The following is a 26,527-nucleotide window of genomic DNA, read 5'->3' on the forward strand; positions in this document are numbered from 1 at the left end:
TTGTGTGCTGAGACCAACTCTTAGTTCATCAAATTTGCAGTCTGGCAAAATTACTTTCTGAACGACAATCATACCTTTTCCAAGAGTCTTTGCTTGTTGATGCAGTGCCCCGTGTTTCCATAAGCCAGAAGCAAAGGACTATAGAGCATCATAGACCGAACGTACCACTTTGTACGTGAGTCATTATTGGAAGTGGAAGCTATTTTGCTCCACAACGAAAGTGTAAACCCTATAATAGTAAACCTGAAGGCAATGGTGAAGAGAGAAGTAGCACTTTTGTTATTTTTCATTTGTATGTGTGCTATAAATATTTCTGCTGTCTATCGCTCCCTAACAGCAATAAAGTAAAATTTAAATGACTAACATTTTAATAAATCTGAGAACTTACTGTCATGATGTTATAAACAGATAAGTGTTCTTCTTATGTGCCCGCTGACTGGAAGATCAGACAAAGATTTACACAAAATTTTGCGTGTATATGTCACAGCGTACACTGTTCTGGCAGGTAACGAACACAACTGGCTTTGCGTTAGCAACAAGCTGAGACAGCACAATATACAATTCACACGAAATGTTCGAAAGGACTACATTTTTCATGACTATAACTCACGTGGTCGATAACTGTTTCCTCCATTGGTAAATTGACCTCATATCGTTCAATCAAGATCCTCAGATGTTTCGTGATGGAATAAAAAAATTATTATTCGTTTCACGTTTGCAGTAAGGGCCTTGTCACTGAAGCTATTCAGGAATTCCCTCTTCTAGCGTTGTAACACAATCTAATTTTCAAAATGGGTGCTTTATGGGAGTCCACTTTACTGAATTTAACCAAAACTTCACTCCTCGTGAATATTAACAGATATTCAAGTACCATGATTTAACTCTGTTGTGAGGCGACGTTCGTTTTCTGTTATATTATTAGTGTAAAAACTGATGCATGGATGGATCTAGAATGGTTGGGCGCTAAATAGCTTTGTCATCAGCGCCCTTTTTTAATATAGCGTTATATATCAGGGCTGAGTACTCTAATTAAAACAAGAATCAACTGTCAATTAACGGTAGCCACAGCTATAGAAAATGTCCCAAAATTGCAGTATATCTAGTCATGCCGTCAACACTTGTTAAAACAATTAATGAAACAGTGGAAGTCAATAAAAAGGTGGGTTGGTCCCGCAACCAAAACCATCAGTCAGATACTAAAAATCCAGTTAAAAACCTCCGTTCAATCAAACCGGACAGGAGTCCTGACGCCACACAAAGCCAACAACTGTCATGACGTTGTTTTGTAATAGCATAAAATTGAGAGCAAATCCCTCAGTAGACCATAGGCTTCCCTCCTATCGGTGTATAACACACAGGACATTAAAACATGGAGGACTGTAAGTCGGACGCCACAAATACAGCATTCTGGTGGGTCTTCTTATTCAAGAGACAATCTTGCGTCATTTAGCAGTGGCCATTACGAAGGAGAAAAATGGTCACTTCCTCTCTATGTGGAGAACGAAAGGAAGTGCGCCATGGACGAACTTGTAAAGGGCAATAATGCAACAAAGGCGTTACGTATATTGCCTAGAATTTGTCGTAAATACCGATATAGATTTTCGCATAGCCTTACAGAAATGGTTTCCTGGCATTCCTCCTGCAATACACGGATGCAACGTGTTCTACGCGAGTCACGAAGTCCATGTGTGCTCTCCGTCCGTCTTTAAAAATCGTTCTTCTAGATGAAGGTAACTGCTGGTTGGAAGTGTCAAAGTAGCCTGGTGTTCAATCAAAAATCGTATTTCATCTTTACTGTTAAACGTTGTTGAAGCAAGCGGTTTATGGGAAAGATATTCCTGACGTACAATTCTTTCGTAATACTGAACTGTTATACTGAGCACCGTTATCACGTGGTTTCAAGCCTGTCGCTTTTAGAGACTAATGTCTCAACGGTCACTGTAAGGTGCATGGGGGTGGGTTCTGTGGAACCTGTACATTCTTGTATCCTGGACCTTTTTGTCTGCAGAATCCGTAGATACCACGTATTAGCTGGTCGCTCAAGACTGAATTCGCCGCATCCTACTGAAGCGATTCCGCCGGCGATGGTGCATCTCGTGTATGAGAACGATAGGAGGCGAGACACAGTTGCAATGCTTGATCCCTGGTGTGTTCGGTGTGAAGATTGGCCTTGTGCTGCTTGAATGTGCTGACAAAACGTTCCACTTCGTCGTTTGACTGTGGATATAGCGGTGCAGTGGTTAGGTGCTGTATGCCATTGCGTTCACAGAGTGTTTCAAATTCATTTGATATGAACTGTGGGCCGTTGTCCGACACCACGACTTCAGGAAAACCTTCGAGGCACAAAGTAGAGGATAACACCTGTTTCGTGCTACGTGACTGGCACTGCAGTAGGAACCTTGCTACAAGAATCTGCCACAATCAACCAACGAGTGTTCCAAATAGATCCCGAAAAGTCTATATGCACACGTTGCCTTGGTGATTGCGACTTAGGCCAAGCACAGAATTTTGGTGGTGGAGCGGACTGACTTTCCGCACATGCGTGACGCTGTGACGTCATCTGTTCTATTTGGGTGTCCATACCCTCCCATCTACAGTGTCAACATGCTAACTGTTCCGTACGAAAAATCCCCAAGTGTCCTTGCTGAAGTAATTGCGAAACTTCTTTTTGCAAAGCTTTGGGGATCAACACACGTGCCTGTCCACTGTCATTTTTAACAAGAACACACTTGCTGTATAGAGAGGCTATGCAGACGTGCAAAAGTATCAGCACACTACGGAGTTCTTTATCGTATGCAAACAATCCAATGAGCGAGACCAAGGTTTGCGAATGTATTTTAGCAATATGTTCAAATCCGAATCGGCTTCCTTGGCCTGTGCAAATTTTCCTATAGCTCACAGGAAAGGATCGAAGCAATTCAGAATCGTGAGCATCGATGTGACAAGATGCAGCTGAAGAGTCGAAGTCTGCATCAGGGCCAATCGGAAGACGTGAAAGTGCATCCGCATTAACACATTGATCTGTAGAAAAATACAAAATCTCGTACCGGTAATGAAACGACAACAAAGCCCATTTTTGCAATTTTTGGGCAGTTCGGACACGAACCGGTTTCGTCGGATGAAACAAGTAATGCAATTTCTTGTGGTCGGCTACTAAGTAGAATTTTCTGTCATATAGATAGTGGTGGAATTTGGTGAGACCATACGCAATAGCCAATGCAACTTTCTCTATCTGTGAATAGTTACACTGAGCTCTGGACAAAACATTTGATTCGAAAGCAATAGGTCTGTATCACCAATAGGTCATTATCACCAATTCTGTGCGAAAGCACTGCACCGATTCCGTAAGAAGAAGCGTCAAGTTGCAACAGATATTCTTTGTCATGATCGTAGAGAACCAAGCATCGATTATTGAGCAATGCAGCTCTAAGGTGTTGAAAGTTCTTGGCAATCACCTGTCCATACAAAGGGAACGTTCTTGCGACGCAAGCGATGCAATGGAGTAGCGATTTGTGCAGCATTCGGTATGAACCGAATATAATAGTTCATTATCTCTGAGACTGACTGCAATTCTGTGACAATTCGAGGAACTGGCAGATCACGTATGGCTAACAAATGTGAGAGTGTACACCTTGACTGTTCATGACATGACCAAGAGATTGCAACTCAGGTTTTAAAAAATCACACTTGCCCAGTCTACACTTTAGTCCTGCATCAGGTAACACACGAAAGGAAGCACGTAAATTTGCAATGTGTTCTTAAGATGTACGTCCTGATACGACAATATTGTCCAGATAGTTTGAACAGTGTGGTACTTGAGCAGTCAGCTATTCCAATGGCTATTAGAAAATAGCGGGTGCGGAAGCACTGTCAAAATGCAAACGCAAATATTTAAACAAGCCCAAATGGGTGTTTACAACATACGAGTTTTCAGATTCATCATCTAGTGGTATTCGAAGATACGAGTCGCGCATATCAATTTTAGAAAAGTAGCGACCAGCGCCTAATCTGTCCATGAGATCCTCTGGGTGTGGCATTGGATAAGTATCAGTCACGGTTTGTGGGTTGACTGTAGACTTAAAGTCAACACAGAGGCAAATGCGATCTGATGGTCTTGGGAGCAAAACCGGTGGACTTCTCCACTGACTAGCTTGAATGGGTACAATAGCTCCGCTATCTTACAATTCTTTAAGTTCAACAGCGACTTTGTCCTGTAATGCAATGGGAACAGTTCCGGGCTGGCAAAATTTCGACTGAGCATTGTCTTTCATCGTAATAAGTGCAACAAAATTGTTAGCCTGTCCTAGACCTTGAGAAAAAACACGTCGACCTGAATTAAAAGGGAAAACAAATCAAATGAATGAAGGCCAAATATCTTATCACAATCGCGTGATTGTACGAGTAGCAATGTGAGAGTCACAGTTCGCGTATGCGAGCGATACATGGCAGGCAAATTACATTTTCCGATAATAGGAATGTCTTGTTCATTATAAGGCGTCGGGTGCGTCGAGTTTTAGACAGGCGCGGGGAGCCTAACAGTTCATGTGTGTTACAATTCAGCAGTGTAACAGAGGCACGGTGTAACAAAGGCACCTGAGCCCAACTGAACATTCACACGTTTTCCACTAATACACAAATGAAAAAAAAGTTTGTTTGACTGGTACAACACTTAAGAAACTGTTCGCTTGCCCGTTTTGCTAATAGCCAGCAGCAGACTTTGAATACAATGCATTGATTACATGGGCGTGTCACTAGATTTGGGTGAGTGGGGAGAATTGTTATGTTTATTCTGTTTGAAATATACGGATTGTACTAGACCTCTCTTGCCAGGAGCGTGACACTGTGCTTGTCTGGATGGGAAATCTTGGCGTTTGTGCCGTGAATAGCACCGAGGGCATGAGTGAATTCTGTTCCCCTGTTTGGAGGACTGTTTACGCACCGTGGCACGCGCTTGCTGTTGTTTCCTATTGGGCCAATTGCAAGCAATGGAGGACTCGAGCCGCCAATTTGGTGGCTGCTCACATTGATCAGCTGACACAGAACCCGAATCATATTGATCTCGAATTTACACTATGTGCTGAAATGATGGATCTGACTGTGTCAGAATCTGTTCTCTAAGTTTTACATCAGTAACATTGTACAAAATTGCATCACGCATCATAATATCCGAATATAAAGCACCACAAACATATTTGCATTTGTATTTCCTCCCCACACTCTGCAATTCTATTACCAACTCGTGATAAGTTTGTTCCGGCCTTTTCTTGCAACGAAAGAATTGGTACCTAGCTGCCACCACATTCATAATAGTTAGCGAATATACAACCTGATCATAGGAAAGTTCACTTGGAGTGGCGTTAGGAAACAATTTCTGAATGAGGCGAAACACTGCACTTCCTACCGTTGACAAAAAGTAATGTAGTTTCACACTACCTGAACAATGCGAGCAATGATGTGGGCTTCATACGGTTGCAACCACTCGAGCCATTCCTGTTCTTTTTCGCTAAAATGGCGAAAAGGCGGTATGGCTTTCTCAGCTACAGGTATTGCTTGTTGTTCTGCTGGGCGCGCAGCGTTCGTGGCTCGATTCACGAGGAGCTGCTGTACCATGTTTATCAGAGTGGCTGTCTGCTACGTCTGAGCAGCTGAGGAGCCTCAGCAGGGGGTGAGAGAGGTGGGTTGCTCATATTGGAATAGGCAAATGCAATAATCAGACAATGCAAGCATTAAGAAGAAGCACAAACTATTTCTTCTATTACCCATGGTTTCTTCGTAGTTACCTTCTTTATACATATGTTTTTCTGTCCAACATCTGTAATGATCCTTTTCAGAAACGTACATTCCTCCTCAACTGAACTGTCTACTGAGCTAGTCCTTATTTGATGTATTTATAGCCTTAGAGAACTTTCAGCGTATCCCGTCATTCCTTACTACTTCCATATGCCAATTCTTTGCAGATTGATTCTTCCTGACTAATGTCTCAACCTTCAGCCTACTCTTCATCACTATTAATTGTGAACTGAGTCTATATCTGCTCCTGGGTATACCTTAAAATCCAGTATCAGATTCCGGAATCTCTGTCTGACCTTGATGTAATATAGCTTAAATCTTCCCATACCACGCGGCCTTTTCCAAGTATACCTTCCCCTCTTGTGATTTTTCAACAGAGTATTCGCTATTACTAGCTAAAATTTATTACAGAACTCAATTAGCCTTTCTCCTCTTTCTTTCCTTGTCCCAAGCCCATGTTCCCCTGTGATCGTTTTTTCTGCTCCTTTCCTTACAATTGCAGTCCAGTCTCCCATCACTAATAGATTTTCATCTCCCTTTATGTACTGTATTACCCTTTCAGTATCTTTATATACTTTCTCTATTTCTTCATCTTCAGCTTGCGACGAAGGTATGTATACATGAACTATCGTTGTCCGTGTTGGTTTGATGTCGATTCTCATAAGAACAATCCTATCATTGAACTGTTCATAGTAACACACTCTCTGATCTACCTTCCTATTCATAATGAATTTTGCTCCTGTTATAAAATTTTCTGCAGTTGTTGCTATTATCTTATACTCATCTGCCCAGAAATCGCTTTCTTCTTTCCATTTCACTTTACTGACCCCTACTGTACCTATATTGAGCCTTTGAATTTCCTTTTTCAGATCTTCTAATTTCCCTACCACGTTCAAATTTCTGACATTCTACGTGCCGACTCGTAGAAAGTTGATTACTCAATCTTTCTCTCATGGCCACCTTCCTTTTGGCAGTCCCCGCCCAGAGATCCGATTGGGGGACTATTCCGGAATGTTTTACCAATGGAGAAGTCGTCAAAACACTTTTTCAATTGCAGGCCATATGACCTGTACATACACGTTACGTGTCTTTAATGCAGTGGTATCCATTGCCTACTGCATCCTCATGCCGTTGATAATTGCTGATTCTTCCGCGTTTAGGGACAGTTTCCCACACCTAGGACGAGAGAGTGCCCACAACCTCTGTCCGTTCCTCCGCCCTCTTTGACAAGTCAGTCTGCAGAACGAGGGTAACTTCTTATGCCGGAAGTCTTCAGCCGCGAATGTTAATTATTAATCAAAATCTAAGTAGTGGCAGGATTCTAACCCGGGACCGAGGACGTTTTGGTTACTAATAAAAGACGCTTCTCCGGAGATACCACAAAACGAAATGATTGTGTTACACAGACAATGAGTTTGAGAAGATTAAACAAAGTGACTATGAATAATCTCTCGTATGTGTTGAAATGACATAAATATAGTTCGTTTCCATATGTTTTGTGCTTCGTTTTAATTACTCATACCTTTGTAATGAACATTTGTTGTACTATCATACATCATGTTATTTGTATCGTACCAAAACACCTTCAAATTATAGCGCAGTAAATGAGATCCTTCTGTACTTGAACAAGCCATCACTTGCTTTAATCATATATGTATGGCTTGGTGATGCTAAATGTAATTAGTTCTACATAAAGAAAAATATTATCTTCACAGTAACATTCACTTTTAAGTTATATATAAGAGTTAGTGAATTTACTCATAGCACTTTTGTTGCCTATGCCTTTAGCCACTTTCACAACTCAAATTAATAACCAAATTAATAAATTTTAATAAAGCTGAACCTTCAATTGCTGGTGTACCCATTAGCACCACAGTAAAATAAAGAAAGTGAATTGTTGAGGAAGCATGAATGAGAAAAGTGGCATATTTAAGTTCAAAAAATAATGACAACTTTTATTCATCCTTTTGTAACTTCAACTAGCTGTAAATCTTGAACAAAAATGACAAACACAAATCAGAAAAGGAATGGTGTTTGATTCGCAAAGCATATATGGGGGTTGGGAGCTACACAGATTTTCCATTTCTTCATCAGAGTCTCACCTTGTTTATATGCATCCACTGTGAGGCCCACCTCTATTCAAATGGATCAGCTACACCACAAACAATGGTTCACCTGAGAACAAGGAGATGTCTATATTGTTTAACAATCCCACGCCGGTGCAGCAATATTTTACCCTTCCACCTTGATTCAGGCGGAGCAGAAAACGGTGCGCTGTGGGCGAAGAACGGTGCGTTGCGGAGTCGTGACTATGTGGTCACAGTGTTGGACTGCAAAGTCAGAGGTCCATGTTCAAAATCTTCCTCGTGCACTATTACTTTTTCACAGAATTATGAACTGTCCATTCGGTTACTGACACGTCCGTTCGCTGTATTCAGATACGTGTGTGTGTCGTGGTGTAACGTCCGTCTGCAACAGCGAGATGTAAGGAAGGGACCTGCAATTAAAGTTGATTCCGCACATCTGCTCTGTCACCAGTCTGAAGGAAGTGGCTTTCGAATGGGAATTGCGAAAGTTTGATGACAAGGTGACAAGTCAACCGAATCCTACACCGGAAAACACGTCTGGTGTGTTATCCACATTAGTGGCAATAGTGTGTCATACAATGGAGTCTCGTATCAACGAATGTAACTTGTACGTCTGGTGAGTGAGTGAGAAATGCCTCCTTGCCAGATTTAGGCGTCTGTATGAATATGAATGTGATCACTTCCAAAGAAATGATGAAAACATAATAGTTTGTCACATAGGCTGAAACAAATGAAGGCAATAGGTTCACAGTCACAGTGTTTTCCCTGTGCTCTATCAAAAGACATTTTTTTACGTTGCTGAAGTTTTCCACATGTATACTATCAAGTTCTGCATACGTCCAAGCAAATCTGAAAATGTACTGTAGCTTCGGAGAGTGAAAATGGCTGTGTGTGTGAGGTTGATCTCTGATAATAGACACACCATCACGTAAACAATTCTGCTCTGTGAATCTGATCAGTTTTGCAAAATCGTAGAGGCTCTTCACAAAATATGTCACTTCTCTAAAGCCAAACATATCCAACAATTGTACAAGAGCTATACAACTTGGCGGAGGGATAATGATGTCTACTCCCACACTAAAACTGTACAGTGCCTGATTCTCATAATCTGTATAGCTAGTGAATAGTGAAACAAATTCTTTTTTCGTGCAAGAAGGAAGTAATCCCACGTTCATTAAAATCTTTCAGTAGTCTTTTCCTCATTTTCCCTGACGCACTTAAATTCACAATGACTCTGGGGCTTTGCGCAAGTATCCCATTCACCTCTTGCTTTGCAGTCCAAATACAATTTTTTTTCTTGCAAACATAAGTAAAATGTAGGTGAAAGAAATCCTGCTGTCTTAAGGGCATATTGTATTCTGTAACTGTTGGTAGTGGCATGCAGCTGGTCTACACTATATTTAGTGTCGTCTTCTCCAATTAACGATAACGTGCGGGTAAATTTCATTTCATAGTTACAACTGGACTGATCAGTGTTGATGACATATTCGCTTCATACTGTTGGAAATTGGCGTTAGTTGCTGCAACAAAGTTCTTGGAACAGTCTACATGCTCTTTCAGGTTACTGGCATAGTTTATCTTACGTATTTGGTAATCTTTATGCTCGTAATTTTGTTATTTCCTACTGAGAGTGAATAGATAATGTGGTGAAGACTGAAAGTCCACACCGATTCGTTCAGTATAATGCAGTCCGAAAATTAGTATGTCTGTATGATGCACTGTACTTATTTCTGGCTTATATAAATCGTTTGTATATATGCTCTTCTAATTCACTGTACTTCTGTATACGAGTTCTATCTTGTTCCACGAGTTCTTTACAGTGTTCAGCTGTAGTTCTTTTCTCCATCCCTTTAAACGTCTTGAATTTATTTGTAACTTGACTCCATAACCTACGTTCGTGTCTTTTAGATGGTCTGGACAATACTCAATACTGGAGCATTTACTTCATGTATCTAAACGAAATGCAGTCAGACTGGCACCGCAGCATTTCTACTTCGTGTTCTTCGTACGGTTCATCAGCTTTGACATCATCTGGAATATACAGCCCGGCAGCAATCAGCAGCGTATCTCCACCACCACTTATTATTTATCAACGATACAATAACATTTATCAACAATAAAATAATCATACAAATATTGTACAACCATCCGATCCCTTAAAGGAGGATTTCTTAAAGTTCGGACAGTATTGATGGATCTTGTTACGCCAGTCGAAAACTATATTTGCTGGATTCATATTGCTGACGGAATATCAAATGATTCAAATGGCTCTGAGCACTATGCGACTTAACTTTTAAGGTCATCAGTCGCCTACAACTTAGAACTAATTAAACCTAACTAACCTAAGGACATCACACACATCCATGCCCGAGAAAGGATTCGAACCTGCGACCGTAGCAATCGCTCGGTTCCGGACTGAAGCTCCTAGAACCGCTCGGCCACCGCGGCCGGCCCAAACACACAAACGCCTCTTAACTTCTCTTGCTTTCGGCTCACACGAGACCCAAATTCCTTCTTTCTGAATCATGCCCATAGCCTTCACATGTTTTGGATTGGCTTGCTGTGTCACTCCCAATAATCTTGCCAATTCTTTTTCAGTTTGACGTTAGTCTAGGCTCTTCAGTCCGGAACCACGCTGCTGCTACGGTCGCAGGTTCGAATCCTGCCTCGGGCATGGATGTATGTGATATCCTTAGGTTTGTTAGGTTTAAGTAGTTCTACGTCTAGGGGACTGATGATCTCAGAAGTTAAGTCCCATAGTGCTCAGATCCATTTGAAACATTTTTTTTTCCAATTCTGCATCTTCGGACACATTCGGTCCTCCACCACAATGGCGGTCTACGACGTTAAGGCCACCGTTCTTGAAGCGTTGAAACTACTCACGACACGTTCTTTCACTAATAGCGTGCTTACCATACGTAATTGAGAGCAATCCTCGAGACTTAGCTGCTGTTTTCTTCATATTGAAACAAAACAGTAACACCTCCCGCAAATGATGAGAATTAGGCTCGTAAACTGACATTTTAAGTCAAGAACAACTTTATGATGCAGACATAAATCCACCAATGTTTGAATGAGGTTACGTCGACGGAGGTCCAAGCTAACTGCCTGACGTCTGTGATCTGTTTCTTTCGACCGCTACTCACCGTTGTGGCTACGTATCGGCAAACGGCGGAAGAAACGTTGTACACCATGTAGAACCAACAAAGATACACAAATGGACGGTAGGCGAAAATGATTGACTGCCCCTGCTGTAGCACATGACATGAAGGTATGCACTCTTATGTTGATTTGGGTGGCACGAAGTATCACTTCTAACACTATCTGAGCAAAGGTTTCTTCTTCTGAAGACTTTTAATGTAAAACTAAAGAACTCATCTGAATTGGGCTGATGTGCCAGCAAGATTTCCACTGCTGCCGCAAGCGAACTGCAACATGACACCCCAATTCATCAATGGGCTGTCCCATTTGAACACAGTTCCTCAAGTGCAGTGCTATGATAACCACTCGGTTCCCGGACAGAAGAATTACCATTTACCCATTGTTAATTATATATAGTTGCTACAAACATTAATGCAGCATATCTGACACCTGTGTAGTTATAACTTCGTATAAAAACGATTATTTAGTGCTTATTTGTTAACTGATAACATGCAAGTAAAAAACTACAGTGGCTGCAGTCAATAAAAATATCAGACTCCATCTTCTCAGAAACTGATTAGGAGAAACTGTATGCTGTGGTAGCTGGTTGTATACCAGCAGCTTTAACTCTAACTAATCAAAGGTAATTATGGTGAAAAAGGATTCAGAGTTCAGAAAAAGTTACCATTACAAGAAAGAAATAACTGCAAGGTTTTTGACTACATACTTAATTCCGAACTGTTACAGATGTTCAGCACAAGTTTCAAGCAGCAGATTCAAAAATAATTTCTGAACACAGTACGAATTTCAGTTAAAATATTTATACTTGCAGTATTACTAAGTATCTGTTTATATAAAAGAAAGCAATTTCAGTTGTAACTCTTTGCAGAAACCAAAACATTTGACGCAGATGTACTACAACACCAAAATTTAGAAGTGTAACAAAACTAGGTACACAGAAGGATTACAGAAAATGATTCTACTGGTAGAAGGAAATGGATATCAAAAGATATTCGACACTAACTTATTTTTTGTTGCAAGACTTCCTCTCTTTATTCCAGAAGTAATTCACATTTAATAAACTCGGTTTGGAAACAGTAACGCAATTCGTCTTGAATTTTATTGAGTTATAGTATGATAGAAATAAGCACGACGATGCATTTAGCTGCTGCTTATCCTGAACTAACAGCAGCTGCCATTACAGAGGAGATTATAGGCAGGCGCTCCGTCTTCAGGTCACAAGTGGCCCATCGGGACCATCCGACCGCCATGTCATCCTCACTTGAGGATGAGGATAGGAGGGACGTGTGGTCAGCACACCGCTCTCCAGGTCGCTATGATGGTTTTCTGTGACCGGACTGAATTCGAAAGTAAAGTTCTATGTACTGACTTGGCAGAAAATCCTAAGAAATTTTGGTCTTAAGTCAAAGCAGTAGGTGGATCAAAACAAAATGTCCAGACACTCTGTGACCAAAATGGTACTGAAACAGAGGATGACAGACTAAAGGCTGAAATACTAAATGTCTTTTTCCAAAGCTGTTTCACAGAGGAAGACTGCAATGTAGTTCCTTCTCTAGATTGTCGTACAGATGACAAAATGGTAGATATCGAAATAGACGACAGAGGGTTAGAGAAACAGTTAAAATCGCTCAAAAGAGGAAAGGCCGATGGACCTCATGGGATACCAGTTCGATTCTACACAGAGTACGCGAAGGAACGTGCCCCCCTTCTTGCAGCGGTGTACCGTAGGTCTCAAGAAGAGCGTAGCGTTCCACATGATTGGAAAAGGGCACAGGTCATCCCCGTTTTCTCTAACGTCGATCAGTTGTAGAATTTTGGAACACGTATTATGTTCGAGTATAATGACTTTTCTGGAGACTAGAAATCTACTCTGTAGGAATCAGCATGGGTTTCGAAAAAGACGGTCGTGTGAAACCCAGCTCGCGCTATTCGTCCACGAGACTCAGAGGTCCGTAGACACGGGTTCACAGGTAGATGCCGTGATTCTTGACTTCCGCAAGGCGTTCGACACAGTTCCCCACAATCGTTTAATGAACAAAGTAAGAGCATATGGACTGTGAGACCAATTGTGTGATTGGATTGAAGAGTTCCTAGATAACAGAACGCAGCATGTCATTCTTACTGGAGAGAAGTCTTCCGAAGTAAGAGTGATTTCAGGTGTGCCGCAGGGGAGTGTCATAGGACCGTTGCTATTCACAATATACATAAATGACCTTGTGGATGACATCGGAAGTTCACTGAGGCTTTTTGCAGATGATGCTGTGGTGTACCGAGAGGTTGTAACAATGGAAAATTGTACTGAAATGCAGGAGGATCTGCAGCGAATTGACGCATGGTGCAGGGAATGGCACTTGAATCTCAATGTAGACAAGTGTAATGTGCTGCGAATACATAGAAAGATAGATCCCGTATCATTTAGCTACAAAATAGCAGGTCAGTAACTGGAAGCAGTTAATCCCATAAATTATCTGGGAGTACGCATTAGGAGTGATTTAAAATGGAATGATCATATGAAGTTGATCGTCGGTAAAGCAGATGCCAGACTGAGGTTCATTGGAAGAATCCTAAGGAAATGCAATCCGAAAACAAAGGAAGTAGGTTACACTACGCTTGTTCGCCCTCTGCTTGAATACTGCTCAGCAGTGTGGGATCCGTACCAGATAGGGTTGATAGAAGAGATAGAGAAGATCCGACGAAGAACAGGGCGCTTCGTTACAGGATCATTTAGTAATCGCGAAAGCGTTACAGAGATGATAGATAAACTCCAGTGGAAGACTCTGCAGGAGAGACGCTCAGTAGCTCGGTACGGGCTTTTGTTGAAGTTTCGTGAACATACCTTCACCGAAGAGTCAAGCTCCTACGTATATCTCGCGAAGAGACCATGAGGATAAAATCAGAGAGATTAGAGCCCACACAGAAGCATTCCGACAATCCTTCTTTCCACGAACAATACGAGACTGGAATAGAAGGGAGAACCGATAGAGGTACTCAGGGTACACTCCGCCACACGCCGTCGGGAGGCTTGCGGAGTATGGATGTAGATGTAGATGTAGAGCCGCTACTATTCGGTCGAGTAGCTCCTCAATTGGCATCACGAGGCTGAGTGCACCCCGAAAAATGGGAACAGCGCATGGCGGCTGCAGTCATGGACTGTGCGGCTAGTCCTGCCGGAGGTTCGAGTCCTCTCTCGGGCATGGGTGTGTGTGTGTTGGTTCTTAGGAAAATTTAGGTTACGTAGTGTGTAAGCTTAGGGGCTGATGACCTTAGCAGTTAAGTCCCATAAGATTTCACACACATTTGAAGTTTTTTTTTATACATAACCAAAACGGATTCAGTAAATATCGTTCTTGTGCAACACAGGTAGCTCTTTATTCCCATGAAGTAATGAGTGGTGTCGACAAGGGATCTCAGATCTATTCCATATTCATAGGTTTGCAGAAGGCTTTTGATACCGTTCTCAAAAGCGACTATTAATCAAATTGGGTGCATATAGAGTATCGTCTCAGTAGTGTGACTGGATTCGTGATTTCCTCTCAGAAAGGTCACAGTTCGTAGTGATAGACTGTAAATCATCGAGTAGAACAGAAGTGATATCTGGCTTTCCGCAATGGAGTGTCATAGGCCCTCTGCTGTTTCTGATTTATATAGGTGATAATCTGAGCAGCCCCCTTAGAATGTTTGCAGATGACGGTGTAATTTACCGTCTAGTAAAATCATCAGACGATCAATTCCTGTTACCAAATGATCTAGAGAGAATTTACTTATAGTGCAAGAAGTGGCAATTTGCACTAAACAAAGAAAATGCGATTGCATCCACAAGAGTACTAAAAGAAATCCGATAAATTTTGGGTATACGATAAATCGCATAAATCTCAGGGCTGTCAATTCGACTAAATACCTAGGAACTACAATTACGAGCAACTTAAATTGGGAAGACCACATAGATAATATTGTGGGGTAGGCGAAACAAAGACTGCGCTTTGGTGGCAGAACACTTGGAAGATGCGTCACAAACCCACTAAAGAGAGAGCCTACATTACACTTCACGGTCCTCTGCTGGATTATTGCTGCGCGGTATGGGATCCTTACCAGATAAGATTGACGCAGGACATAGAAAAAGTGCAAAGAAGGGCAGCTCGTTTCATGTTGTCGTGCAATAGGGGTGAGAGAGTCACTGATATGGTACGCAAGTTGGGGTGGCAGTCACTGAAACAAAAACGGTTTTCTTTGCGGCGAGATCTATTTACGAAATTTCAATCACCAACTATCTCTTCCGAATGCTGAAGTATTTTGTTGATACCCACTTGCATAGGGAGAAATGATCATCATAATAAAATAAGAGTAAACAGAGCTAGAACGGAAAGATTTAGGTGTTCCTTTTTCCCACGCGCGATTTGAGAGTTGAATCGTAGAGAAGTAGTATAAAAATGGTTCGATGAACCTTCCGTCAGGCACTTGAGTGTTAATTGCAGAGTAACCATGTAGACATAGATGTAGATGTAGATGGTCGAGGTCCTTGTTGTCATGGAACATAGCACCACCATTTTGGTACAAACATAGTAGCGTGCGGTGTACCTGATCACCCAAAAAAAGTGGCTCTGAGCACTATGGGACTTAACATCGGAGGTCATCAGTCCTCTAGAACTTTGAACTACTTAAACCTAACTAACCTAAGGACAAAACACATCCATGCCCGAGGCAGGATTCGAACCTGCGACCGTAGCAGTCGCGCGGTTCCGGACTAAGCGCCTAGAACCGCGAGACCACCGCGGCCGGCCTGATCACCCAAAATGGCCGCGTAATCCTTGGCAGTAATGCGGTCTTGCAGAGTGACTATGAGGCTCATGGAGTACCACGATATAGCATTCCGAATCATCACCGAAGTTCTGCTATGTTTCACCCTGACGACGTAAATTCGGCCAGATGTTGGAAACAGTGTGAAGCACGACTCATTCGACCAGATGGCTTTCTTCCATTGCTCCAGAGCAGGTGTTCCTGTTACGAGTATTTGTATTACTGACAAGTTGCTCTGGAAGTCCAGCACGCCGTGCAGTTCTCCTCTTATAGAGACACATGTTTGTGTTGCTTTGGTACTGTCAGGGTTCGCGAGTGCGACATTCAGTTCTGACGCGACTTTCCAGCTGATGTCCTCCAATTTTCCGTCGCAGTCCTCTTCAAAATCACCCAGCACACACTTAGCGAATGGTGGTTTTTCGTTTTCCCTGCATGTGGTATAAATCTTCGGTACGGTGCCACTCTAAACACCAAACATTTCAGCTCCATTGGTTACAGGAGCATCCATCAAACGAGAACCAACAATTTGGCCCCTCTAGAATTCACTTAGATACGACATAATGCACTCCCAACTACACAGAACCCTGTTCTTATTACGACTGGCACCTGAAACGTATTGAAGGCGCAGCACAGGTGCTATTCGTGGTCAAATACAACAGCGCGAACTGCATGCAGGCTTGGATAGCATCTGCTTTCATTCAAATGTGCAATTCTTACAGTATATCTGCACTTTTGTCCAATCCCTCTGTGTAAGTACATCATTGTTTTCTGCTATTCTTTTCAGCGATCAAGGAAAATAATTTCTGCGTAGCTGAAGGATATCTGCAACAGTGAGACTCGCTGAGTAAATATTAATGTACGGGTAATTATCCAGAGAGAGACGCTTCTTGGCTTAGTTGTTCTTGATCATATGGCACATTGCTAATTAGACGTATTAACTGACAGAGTCAACACATAGGAATTACGTCCTCCATATACAGTACAGTATAATAATGCGATAACAGGTCTCTGTTGCGCTTAGTTTATATTATGTAAATACGTTAACAACGTTTCGTAGATGATATAGTGTTTGTAACTAAACGAAGTATATCAGCTCACTGTAAACAGAACTACCTGATACCTCTCTTGCTTCAAATGACTGAATTCATGCGCAGCAAATTACTGCAGACAGCAACAGGCGAAAGTGCCATCAGCATTGAGTCGCCATCGGAAGCGTACCCAGGAGGATATACGGTCTGAGGTCTCAGTTTACCGGCGAGGAGCAGGCTGAAATTTATCGTGTAATGAAATAGTGGACTGAAATACCTGAGAATAATGTTCTGCGTTGGAAATTATCTGAGGTTGTAGCTATTACGAAAGTTAATTACCACATTAAAGTAAATTGCAGAAGTTGAACTTAACAATAAAGTATTAAGTATGGTAACAGAGAAGAAATTCTAAGAAGTGAAATGCTTCAACTGATCGAGGAAATAAAAAATATAAGTCACTTATGGATGTAATAAATACGAAATTTAGAAAAGGTTCAAATGGTACTGAGCACTATGGGACTTAACTGCTGTGGTCATCAGTCCCCTAGAACTTAGAACTACTTAAACCTAACTAACCTAAGGACATCACACACATCCATGCCGGAGGCAGGATTTGAACCTGCGACCGTAGCGGTCACGCGGTTCCAGACTGTAGCGCCTAGAACCGCACGGCCACTCCGGCCGGCTTTAGAAAAGGAAAACAAAATTGGTTTCAGGAAGGAAGAGAAGAATTCTGAAAATAAATAGTTCACGCGAGAACGGTCTTAGCATACACAAAGGTCATAAAAGGGTTCGGGTACATTAAAAACTGAAGTGTCAACACTTATACTGCAACTAAAATATCCCGGTTAAACGCAGAGGAGGAGGTAGGTATGTGGAAAGGGCCGACTGAGGAGTTTTACGATACCTGGTCCGAAAGAAGAAGAAACGAATCGAAGACTCAGCTTCAGAAGACTTTCGAACATCCAGGGCTGAAGAGACGGACAAAATTTCCTGGGAATTTCTAAAAACTCTGGGCAACTGGCAACAAAACGGTAGTTCACGTTAGCGTATAGAATTTTTGAGACTGGGGAAAGTACCGTCAAACTTCCGGTAGAATGTTATCGACCTATTAACATTAGATGTTGAACGAAGATAATGTGAGTACAATCAATTAAACAGCGAATGTATCGCAACTACTGACACTAATATTATCCGGAAGGATTGAAAAACTAATGGAGGATCTATTAAATAAAGATCGCTTCGGCTGTAGGAAAGGAAAAGACATTAGAGAAGCAGTTCTAGCGTAGAGTTTAAGCAGCGGAGACAGTATGAAGTTCATAATATTAGTTGGCGTAGGAAAAGCGCTCGACAACTTCAACAGGTGAAAAGTCTTTGAATGCACTGAAATGTGGATCTAAGCTATGGGGATGTGTAGGTAGCACACAGTACGTATAAGTACTAGAAACGTTCTGAAAGATAGGATGAGTAGCAATCTGCGATTATTTGGTGATAGAGGTGTAGTGTTAGAGGGGGTGTCTTTATTGACTGTAGAGGATACAATATGACTTCGACAGAATTTGTATTTGCTATGATGAATGGCAGACTCTCTAAATGTAGTTAATTATAGTTTAATGCAGACAAATAGGAAAAACCAATCCTGTAATGTTTGCGTACAGATTAATGATGGCCTGCTTGACGCTGTCAAGTCGATTAAATACCTACGTATAACGCTGCACAGCGATATGAAGTGAAGTGAGGATGTAAGGCCAGTCGTTGGGAAAGGGATTGGTAAAATTCGCCTTAGCGGGAGAATTCTAGGGAACTGTAGCTTATCTTTTAAGGAAGCCGCGCATAGGACGTTACTGCGACCCCTTCTCGAGTATTGATGCAGAGTTTGGGATCCCCAATAGGTCAAATTAATGGACGACGTCGAATCAAATCAGAGGCGTCGTGCTACATTTGTTACCGGTAGGTTGTATCAACACTCGGGTAGTCTGGATGCTTCGTCAACCCAAATGGGAAACTCTGGAGAGAAGACGACGTTCGTTTCGGGAAACATTATTGGTTAAGTTTAGCCGCGCGGGATTAGCCGAGCCGTCTGGGGCGCTGCAGTCATGGACTGTGCGGCCTGTCCCGGCAGAGGTTCGAGTCCTCCCTCGGGCATGGGTGTGTGTGTGTCTGTCCTTAGGATAATTTAGGTTAAGTAGTGAGTAAGCTTAGGGACTGATGACCTTAGCAGTTGAGTCGCATAAGATTTCACACACATTATGAACACATTTGATTAAGTTTAGAGCACCAGCCTTTGAAGCTGACTTCACAACGATTCTGATACCACGACGTGCATTTCTCGCAAAGAGCGTGAAGACAAGACGAGAGGTGTTAGGGGCCGTACGGCAGCATTTAGACGGCCGTTTTCCCCTCGCTTCATTTGCGAGTGGAATGGGAAACGGAATGACTTGTAGCAGTCTCCGCCATGCACCGCAGGGTGGCTTACAGAGTTTACATGTAGATGAATCAAGAGGAAAAACTAAGCATTGAAAACAAAGAACAAAGTGCTCGAATGAAAAAGTGTATGCGAGTGGAATCCGCCTTGAAAATTATTGTTCAGTCTGTACTTTGAAGACGGAAGATAGGAAATGTTTGAAAGGTTCAGGATGAAAGGATATCAGTGGTACAATTCTCTGGTCACATTGTGTTCTCAGTGAATGAGAAGAAGATTTACAGAAAGTAAAGAATGGAATGTACAGTCCAATGAGTACAGAACGTGTAATGAGGAAATACGAAAGTAGGATAAGAGCAACAATAAGTATCAGAAATCAGATCAGCGTAGACGTATCATGAAAACTGGTGACCACGAGGTAGACGAAGAATGCTGCTACCTCGGAAGCTAAATAATACGTGTCGGATAAAAAAAAACGGACACATAGAGCAGACTAAAGCAGGAAAGGCAGAATTCCTGCCCAAGGGAAATCTACTGGTGCCAAACATCACTCGTAATTCCAGGATGAATTTTCTAAGAACGTATGTTTAGAGCACAACATTGAGTGATAGTGAATAATGTATTGTAGGAAAATCAGAAAAGAAGCATATCGAAGTCTTGGAGATGTGGTTGTAAGGATGGGCATTCGAAAATAAGGACTTTTGACGTAAAATACAAGGAAGCTCTCCGATGAATCGACGAAGAAAACACTGTCAAGAAGAATTGACAGGCTGATAGAAGTCTTTTAGGACATCATCGCGTAACTTCCATGGTACCAGAGAGGGCTATCAAAGGAAAAACCTGTAGGGGAAGACAGAGACTGTAACACATCGAACAAATAATTTGAGGACGTACTGTGGAAGTGGTAGTCTGAGATGAAGAGGTTGGCAGAGGGCAGGAATTCGTGGCGAGCCGCATCAAACCAGTCAGGAAACTGAAGACTTCTTTGACATGACGGCCGTGAAATAATTTTCCTACGGACAGCTATGAATACTGTGATTGGTGATTGCCATCTATTATCCTCATATTGACGCGGTTAATACCAAATTGGCCATGTTCCATAGATTAAAATTTTAAGGAAGTAAGAAAAATATAGCAGTATTCAAAGAATATATTTAAATTTCAAAATATTAGGCTGCCTCCGGCCGAAGATGAAATTGCTATGTAGGACAGATTAGGATAATATTAGATGAATGTTGTTTTAAGGCAGGCTATACATCTTGCACATGAAGGTTAATCAAAAGGATATTCGGTAGTTTAGCCATCAAGTGGCGAATTTACCCTTGTGATCATTACCTTTCAAGTGGACACGTCGAAGGTAAATATGTCGCTACATAACTACTAATCGGTCTTTGATCACAGGCAACGCTCATAGAATGTGCTGTATTGTGCTACAGGGCGTGTGAATTTTGAATATGATGACGGCCAATGATACCCCCTACTTGGAATCACAGGATAAAAGAAACTGAAGTAGAGTCTCATGTAGTTAACGTTTCTGACAAGGTACTTTTTCACATAACGCAGGTTTAACAAAAATGCCATTTTTCTTGCGCGAGCACAACTAAATTCCATAATGAAACGTCGAGATGTGTGCAAATGCGGTCATAATACTACCGGCCGCACCCGGCAGGAAGCGGGCCACTGGCAGTAATGGTGCGGAATGCAGGTGTCGCTACCGCGCCGTTGTTTCGAGGCCGGGTCCACGTAAAGTGACGCCGCACGTGAGCGTAGTTTCGGAAGACCAAGCCGTCCTGCACGCGAGGGGCGAGTGAGTAACCTTGGAAACGGCGCCGGGTATCTGCCGTCACTACCATCCCTTAAATCACCGCCGACCGGCCAGAACTTTCTATATACGCTTCAAAAACAATTCTTAACAAGTGTTGAGATACTTTCCTAATCTTTTTTCATACGACACAAAATCACCTCAGCAGGCAGCAGCTTATAATAGAAATTATTACTCGGTCTTGCGATGAAATTAATTTCCGTGCTTTCCACAAAATTCAGTATAAGCATATCAAGAACAACTATTTCACTAGATTTAAGGCTTTAATAAATATTTGTTGATGTTTAAATGATTGTGCAAAAGAACGAACAAGCCAGTGTGATACGAGCGTTGACCAGAAAGTAATGCATCGCATTTTTTTTTCTTCCACATTTCTTTATTGAACATAACACACGAAAGAATGGTGTTTCATCTAGACGCCCTGTTTTCCCACGTAATCTCCATCCCGTTCTGTGGCCTTTATTCAGCGCCAAACCAGGGCGTGTGTGCCCTGCCGGTACCAGTCCATGTTCTGGTGGCGGAGCCAGTGCTTCACTGTTTGAATCACCTCTTCGGCGCCCTCAAAGTGTCTTCCACGAATGGCATCCTCTAACAGCCCAAATAATTCGTGGTTTCCTTTCAGAAAGGTCACAGTTCGTTGTAACTGACGGAATGTTATCGACTAAAACAGAAGTAATATCCGGCGTTCCTTAAGGCATTGTTATAGACCCTCTATCGTTCCTGATCTATATTAACGACATAGGAGACAATCTGAGTAGCCCTCTTAGATTAATCGCAGATGATGCTGTCATTTACCGTCTTGTATAGTCATCAGATGAGCAGAAAAATTGCAGAATGATTTAGATAAGATATCTGTGTGGTGCAAAGAATGTCAATTGACCCTGAATAAAGTATGAAGTTATTGACGTAAGCAGAGATAAGGGTGTAAACGTGGAGACCTAGTTAGTTTTTGCTGTATAAAAGAAATGTTTACATCTCTTTCAGCTTCAAAAATTAGCCAAAGCTGATTCATAATGTTTTAGCAATGAATGTAATATTAGGAAACTAAAAACTAAATACGTAAAAAAATTAAAAAACATTTTCTGCTTGCACAACAACTCATTAATTTTTCAAGGGGTGCGGGTAATGTGGAAATGCCTTAAAATTGTGGGAAACTGACTACTTCAAACGAAAACTATTAAAAATGTTAGAAACTATTTTATTTTGCATTAAATTTAAATTACACAAAATATTTTTAAACACAACTCTAATAGAAAAATGCTTCATAAGCGTAGGTCACTTGCAAAAATCGTATATGTAAATATGTGCTTCATTTCCGGCACACAAAGAGTGACTCCACTCCTCACACAGTGCACACTTATTCCACAATTCTCCCCGAATGTCTTTGGAAAATGCGCCTCCACAAAAAATACAAATGGAATCTTCTTCAATAGGTTTTTCTTCCCCAACTAGGAGTTCCAAATCTGACTCGCCAGAAGAGACAGTTGGTGTATTGGGCTCTTCATCTGAATCCTCAGATAACTTAACCCGTTTTTTGCATGGTTTTCTAGGAGGTGCTTCACATTTTTCTTGCTTTTGGCAGATGCCTTAGGAAGCTTCTGTTTACCCTTCAGTATGGAGTCTTCAAGGCGTGTTTTATAAGGCGAAGATATGAAAACAGCTGATGAACCTGGTTTACGAACTCTGTTGGAAACCTTCCTCTTTAGTGCAGGGATTGGCATAATGTCTTGTGGAGACACACACGTGTTTGATGAGGTAATTGACAATGATTTTGACCTCCTGCTTTCTCTTTGGCCATCTTCACTTGGGCTGTCATGTATCACAGGCCTGAATACGTTCTGAGTGTCTTCTTGTCTGAGTACATACTTGCACCTGCAGATGCCGGATTCTCATAAGTTCCTCTCAGACTTCTGGCCTCATGTAAAGCCGACGTGGCAGCTATAAAGTCGATTTCTGCAAAAACAGTCATGTCACATGGGAAAATTACAGTCTCCAAAAATCCTTAAAATCCTTTTGCAGGAATAGAGCCAGTCTGGCACTTTAGGTAGGCTTTCCCAAACAACTCAGATATATCATATGGTAGTAAGGGCCGGTTGCTGTGCCGCAACCATTGGCGAACGTACTCAGCGTAATAGGTTTTTAGAGTGCCCATGAGTTTTATGAGAGGTGAGAGGCGGGAAGCTCACGATTGTAACAACGTTCTCCATTGCACGTTCTATAACTTGAAGGTTTCTGGCATGACTGTTATGCCTATCAAGAATTAACAACACAGGAGATTCTTTTGAGGGATGTGCCTTAGAAATGAAGTGGTCAGACCACTCGGAGAAGATCTGAGTTTGAATCCAGCCTGAAGGATGAAATTTACCGATTGATCCAGATGGTGTTCCTTTCAGTAGAGTATCAGTCCAGTTCTTCCTGGGGAAGATCATAATTGGTGGTATGAAAGTACCACCAGCACTCATACGGAATACGACAGTCACCAGGGATCCTGTCTCTGCTGATGTGAGGGCACCCACTTGACGTTTACCTTTCAGTCTAATTACCTGTAGTATTCTGCTCTGGACGACAGAGAGCCCAGTCTCGTCCATCTTGTACACACGATTCTGGGCGCTACAGTCTGGAACCGCGCGACCACTGCGGTCGCAGGTTCGAATCCTGCCTCGGGCATCGATGTGTTTGATGTCCTTAGGTTAGTTAGGTTTAAGTAGTTCTAAGTTCTAGAGGACTGATGACCTCAGTAGTTAAGACCCATTGTGCTCAGAGCCATTTGAACACGATCAGAACTATAGGAGTGTTTACTGTACTCAGCTTCCAAAATGCCAAAAAACTTGTCTACAGCTTCTTTGTTGAACCCGTTTGCTCTCGAGAATGAAGTCCCCTTAGGTTTGTGGATTGAGAGTATATTTCTGTGTCGTCTAAGATACAGATCAAACCAAGCTTTACCTGCAGCATTTGAAGTAAAAGGATTATTAATATTATTTCTTTCCGCTGGCAGATATGCCATTCTCTTGACATCAAATCTGGTAAGGCCATAGAAGCGTTTATCCATTTCAATGAGATACTCTACCAACTGTTACTCAATAGCATCCGTTAGTACAGGCTTACGTCGAAGTCTCAAAGAAACACGTCCTTCAGGTGACATATCAGTATGCACAAACCTCTGAAGTGTCGTCTGAGGTGGACTGAAAGCTTTTACTGCTCTTTTTAACCCCATCTGCTTTTCCCTCTAGGCTGTTATAGTCTTAACCATGTTTTCAGCACCCCACTTCTTCACAATAGCTCTTGGTTTCCGATCAGTTAGCTTTCGTGGCATCTAGAAACAGACGCAAAACGTATTAAAAGTAATGTGTTTGATGTTGGTATTGTGGAAACGTTTCCACAATGCCATCGTATGTATGCTTTCAAATTACCTACACAATGGCCATTTTAAATTTCGGTAGATTACATTAAGCAACTATCCATTTAAGGTTGACAAAGGACTGTTAAACCTTCTATGCACCTCCCTTTATAAGTTATCAGACGTAACGAAAGATAACTACAAAGTATGTAAATAAATATAATACCACAACTTACCTCGAAAAAGGTTTAGAAAACGCGCGAAGGTAAATTACATCACTGTCAAGGCGTCTGTTGCTCAAGTGACTGCTGCCCCTCTACTGAGACAAATAGGAACTATTGTAACAATTTCTGGCTGCCCTGCTAGAGAGCAGCACTCTGCAGGCCAGATACTAGACGTTTCCAAATTAACCACACGCTTCCACATCTACACCTCTACTTCTACTAAAGGAAATCAGCTAAATTTCGATTACGCGATAAGTCACACAAATCTGAAAGCTCCAAATTCAACTAAATACTTAGGTATTACAATTACAAATGACCTAAGTTAAAACGATCACATAGATATTGTTGTGAGTTGAGCAGGCCAAAGACTGCGATTCATTGGCAGAACACTTAGAAGGTGCAAGACTGCTTGCACTACACTTGTCCGCCTTTTTCTGGAGTGTTGCTGTGCGGTGTGGATCCCTATCAGGTGGGACTGACGGATGATATTGAAAAAAATCAAAGAAGGGCGGCTCGTTTTGTATTATCGCGAAATAGGGGAGATAGCCTCAGATGTGATACGTGGATTGGAGTGGCAATCATTAAAACAAAGCCGTTTTTCGTTGCGACGGGATCTTCTCATGAATTTTCAATCACCAATTTTCTCCTCCATTTGCGAAAACATTCTGTTAGCACCCACCTACATACGAAGAAACGATCACCACGATAATATAAGAGAAATCAGGGCTCGCACCGAAAAATGTAAGTGATCGTTTTTTTTTCCCGCGCACTGTTCGAGAGTGGAACGGTAGATAGACAGATTGAAGGTGTTTCATTGAAGCCTCTGCCAGGTACTTAATTGTGAATAGCAGAGTAATGACGTAGATGTAGATGTAAGTGGAAGGCCGCGGGGTTTAGGTCAGGGCTGTAGGGTGGACGGGACGACACTGTCCAGCCGTGTTTTGCGATGTGTTCAGCATTCCTCAGACTTGTGTGGGACCGAGCGTTATCGTGTTGCAGCAAAACATCTCCTGGGTTGCTGTGGCGCCGAAGTCGCCAGAAGCGGGTCTTGAATTTTGTTAATGTGTTGACATATGCATCCCAATTAATGGTACTGCCCCTTGGCATCACATCAATGAGAATCACAGCTTCACAGTCCCAGAACACTGTTATCACGATCTTACCGGCGGAAGCAGTTGCTTTGAATTTTTTATTCTGTGTGGAGTTGGAATGGCGCCATTCCATCGACTGTCGTTTTGTTTCGGGCTCAAAATGGTGAACCCAGGTTTCATCCCCTTTACAATCCGGGATAAGATGGCCACCTCCTCAGCTTCAAGAAGTTGCAACAAATCAAGACAAATGTTTTTTTCTGTGAGATTTGTGATCCATTATTAGACACCGTGGGACCATTCTTGCCACACTTTTTAATATCCAAGGGTGTGAATAGTTGCATTCACACTTCCTTTGATGATTGACAGATGAAACGCCAACTGTCGAGTCGTAATGCGTCTGTCCTCGCGAGTGAGAACATTATTTCGCTGCTACATGTCTGGTGTGACAGCGGCGGATAGTCTCCCTGACCGCTGCAAATCGTGGAGCTCCGCCCAACGGCCTTCTGATGACGTAACACTCAGTGCCAAGCTATGTAACTATCCTTATATCGACAACATATGCTCCAAGGACTTTGCACAAGCGTTTCTGTATATTCCCGACAGTCTCTTTCTCTGCAGTGAGAAATTCAATGACGGCACGTTACTTGTAACGTACATCACCTACAGACGCCATTTGAATCTCCCCTGCAGCTACGCAATCTGTCAGAAGTGACGGGAACATGGCGCGCTCGCTCTGGAGACCTCAAATGATACGTACGTAACGTTTCGAA

Source organism: Schistocerca nitens, chromosome 5 (genome assembly GCF_023898315.1).
Source record: "Schistocerca nitens isolate TAMUIC-IGC-003100 chromosome 5, iqSchNite1.1, whole genome shotgun sequence".
Classification (NCBI taxonomy): Eukaryota; Metazoa; Arthropoda; class Insecta; order Orthoptera; family Acrididae; genus Schistocerca; species Schistocerca nitens.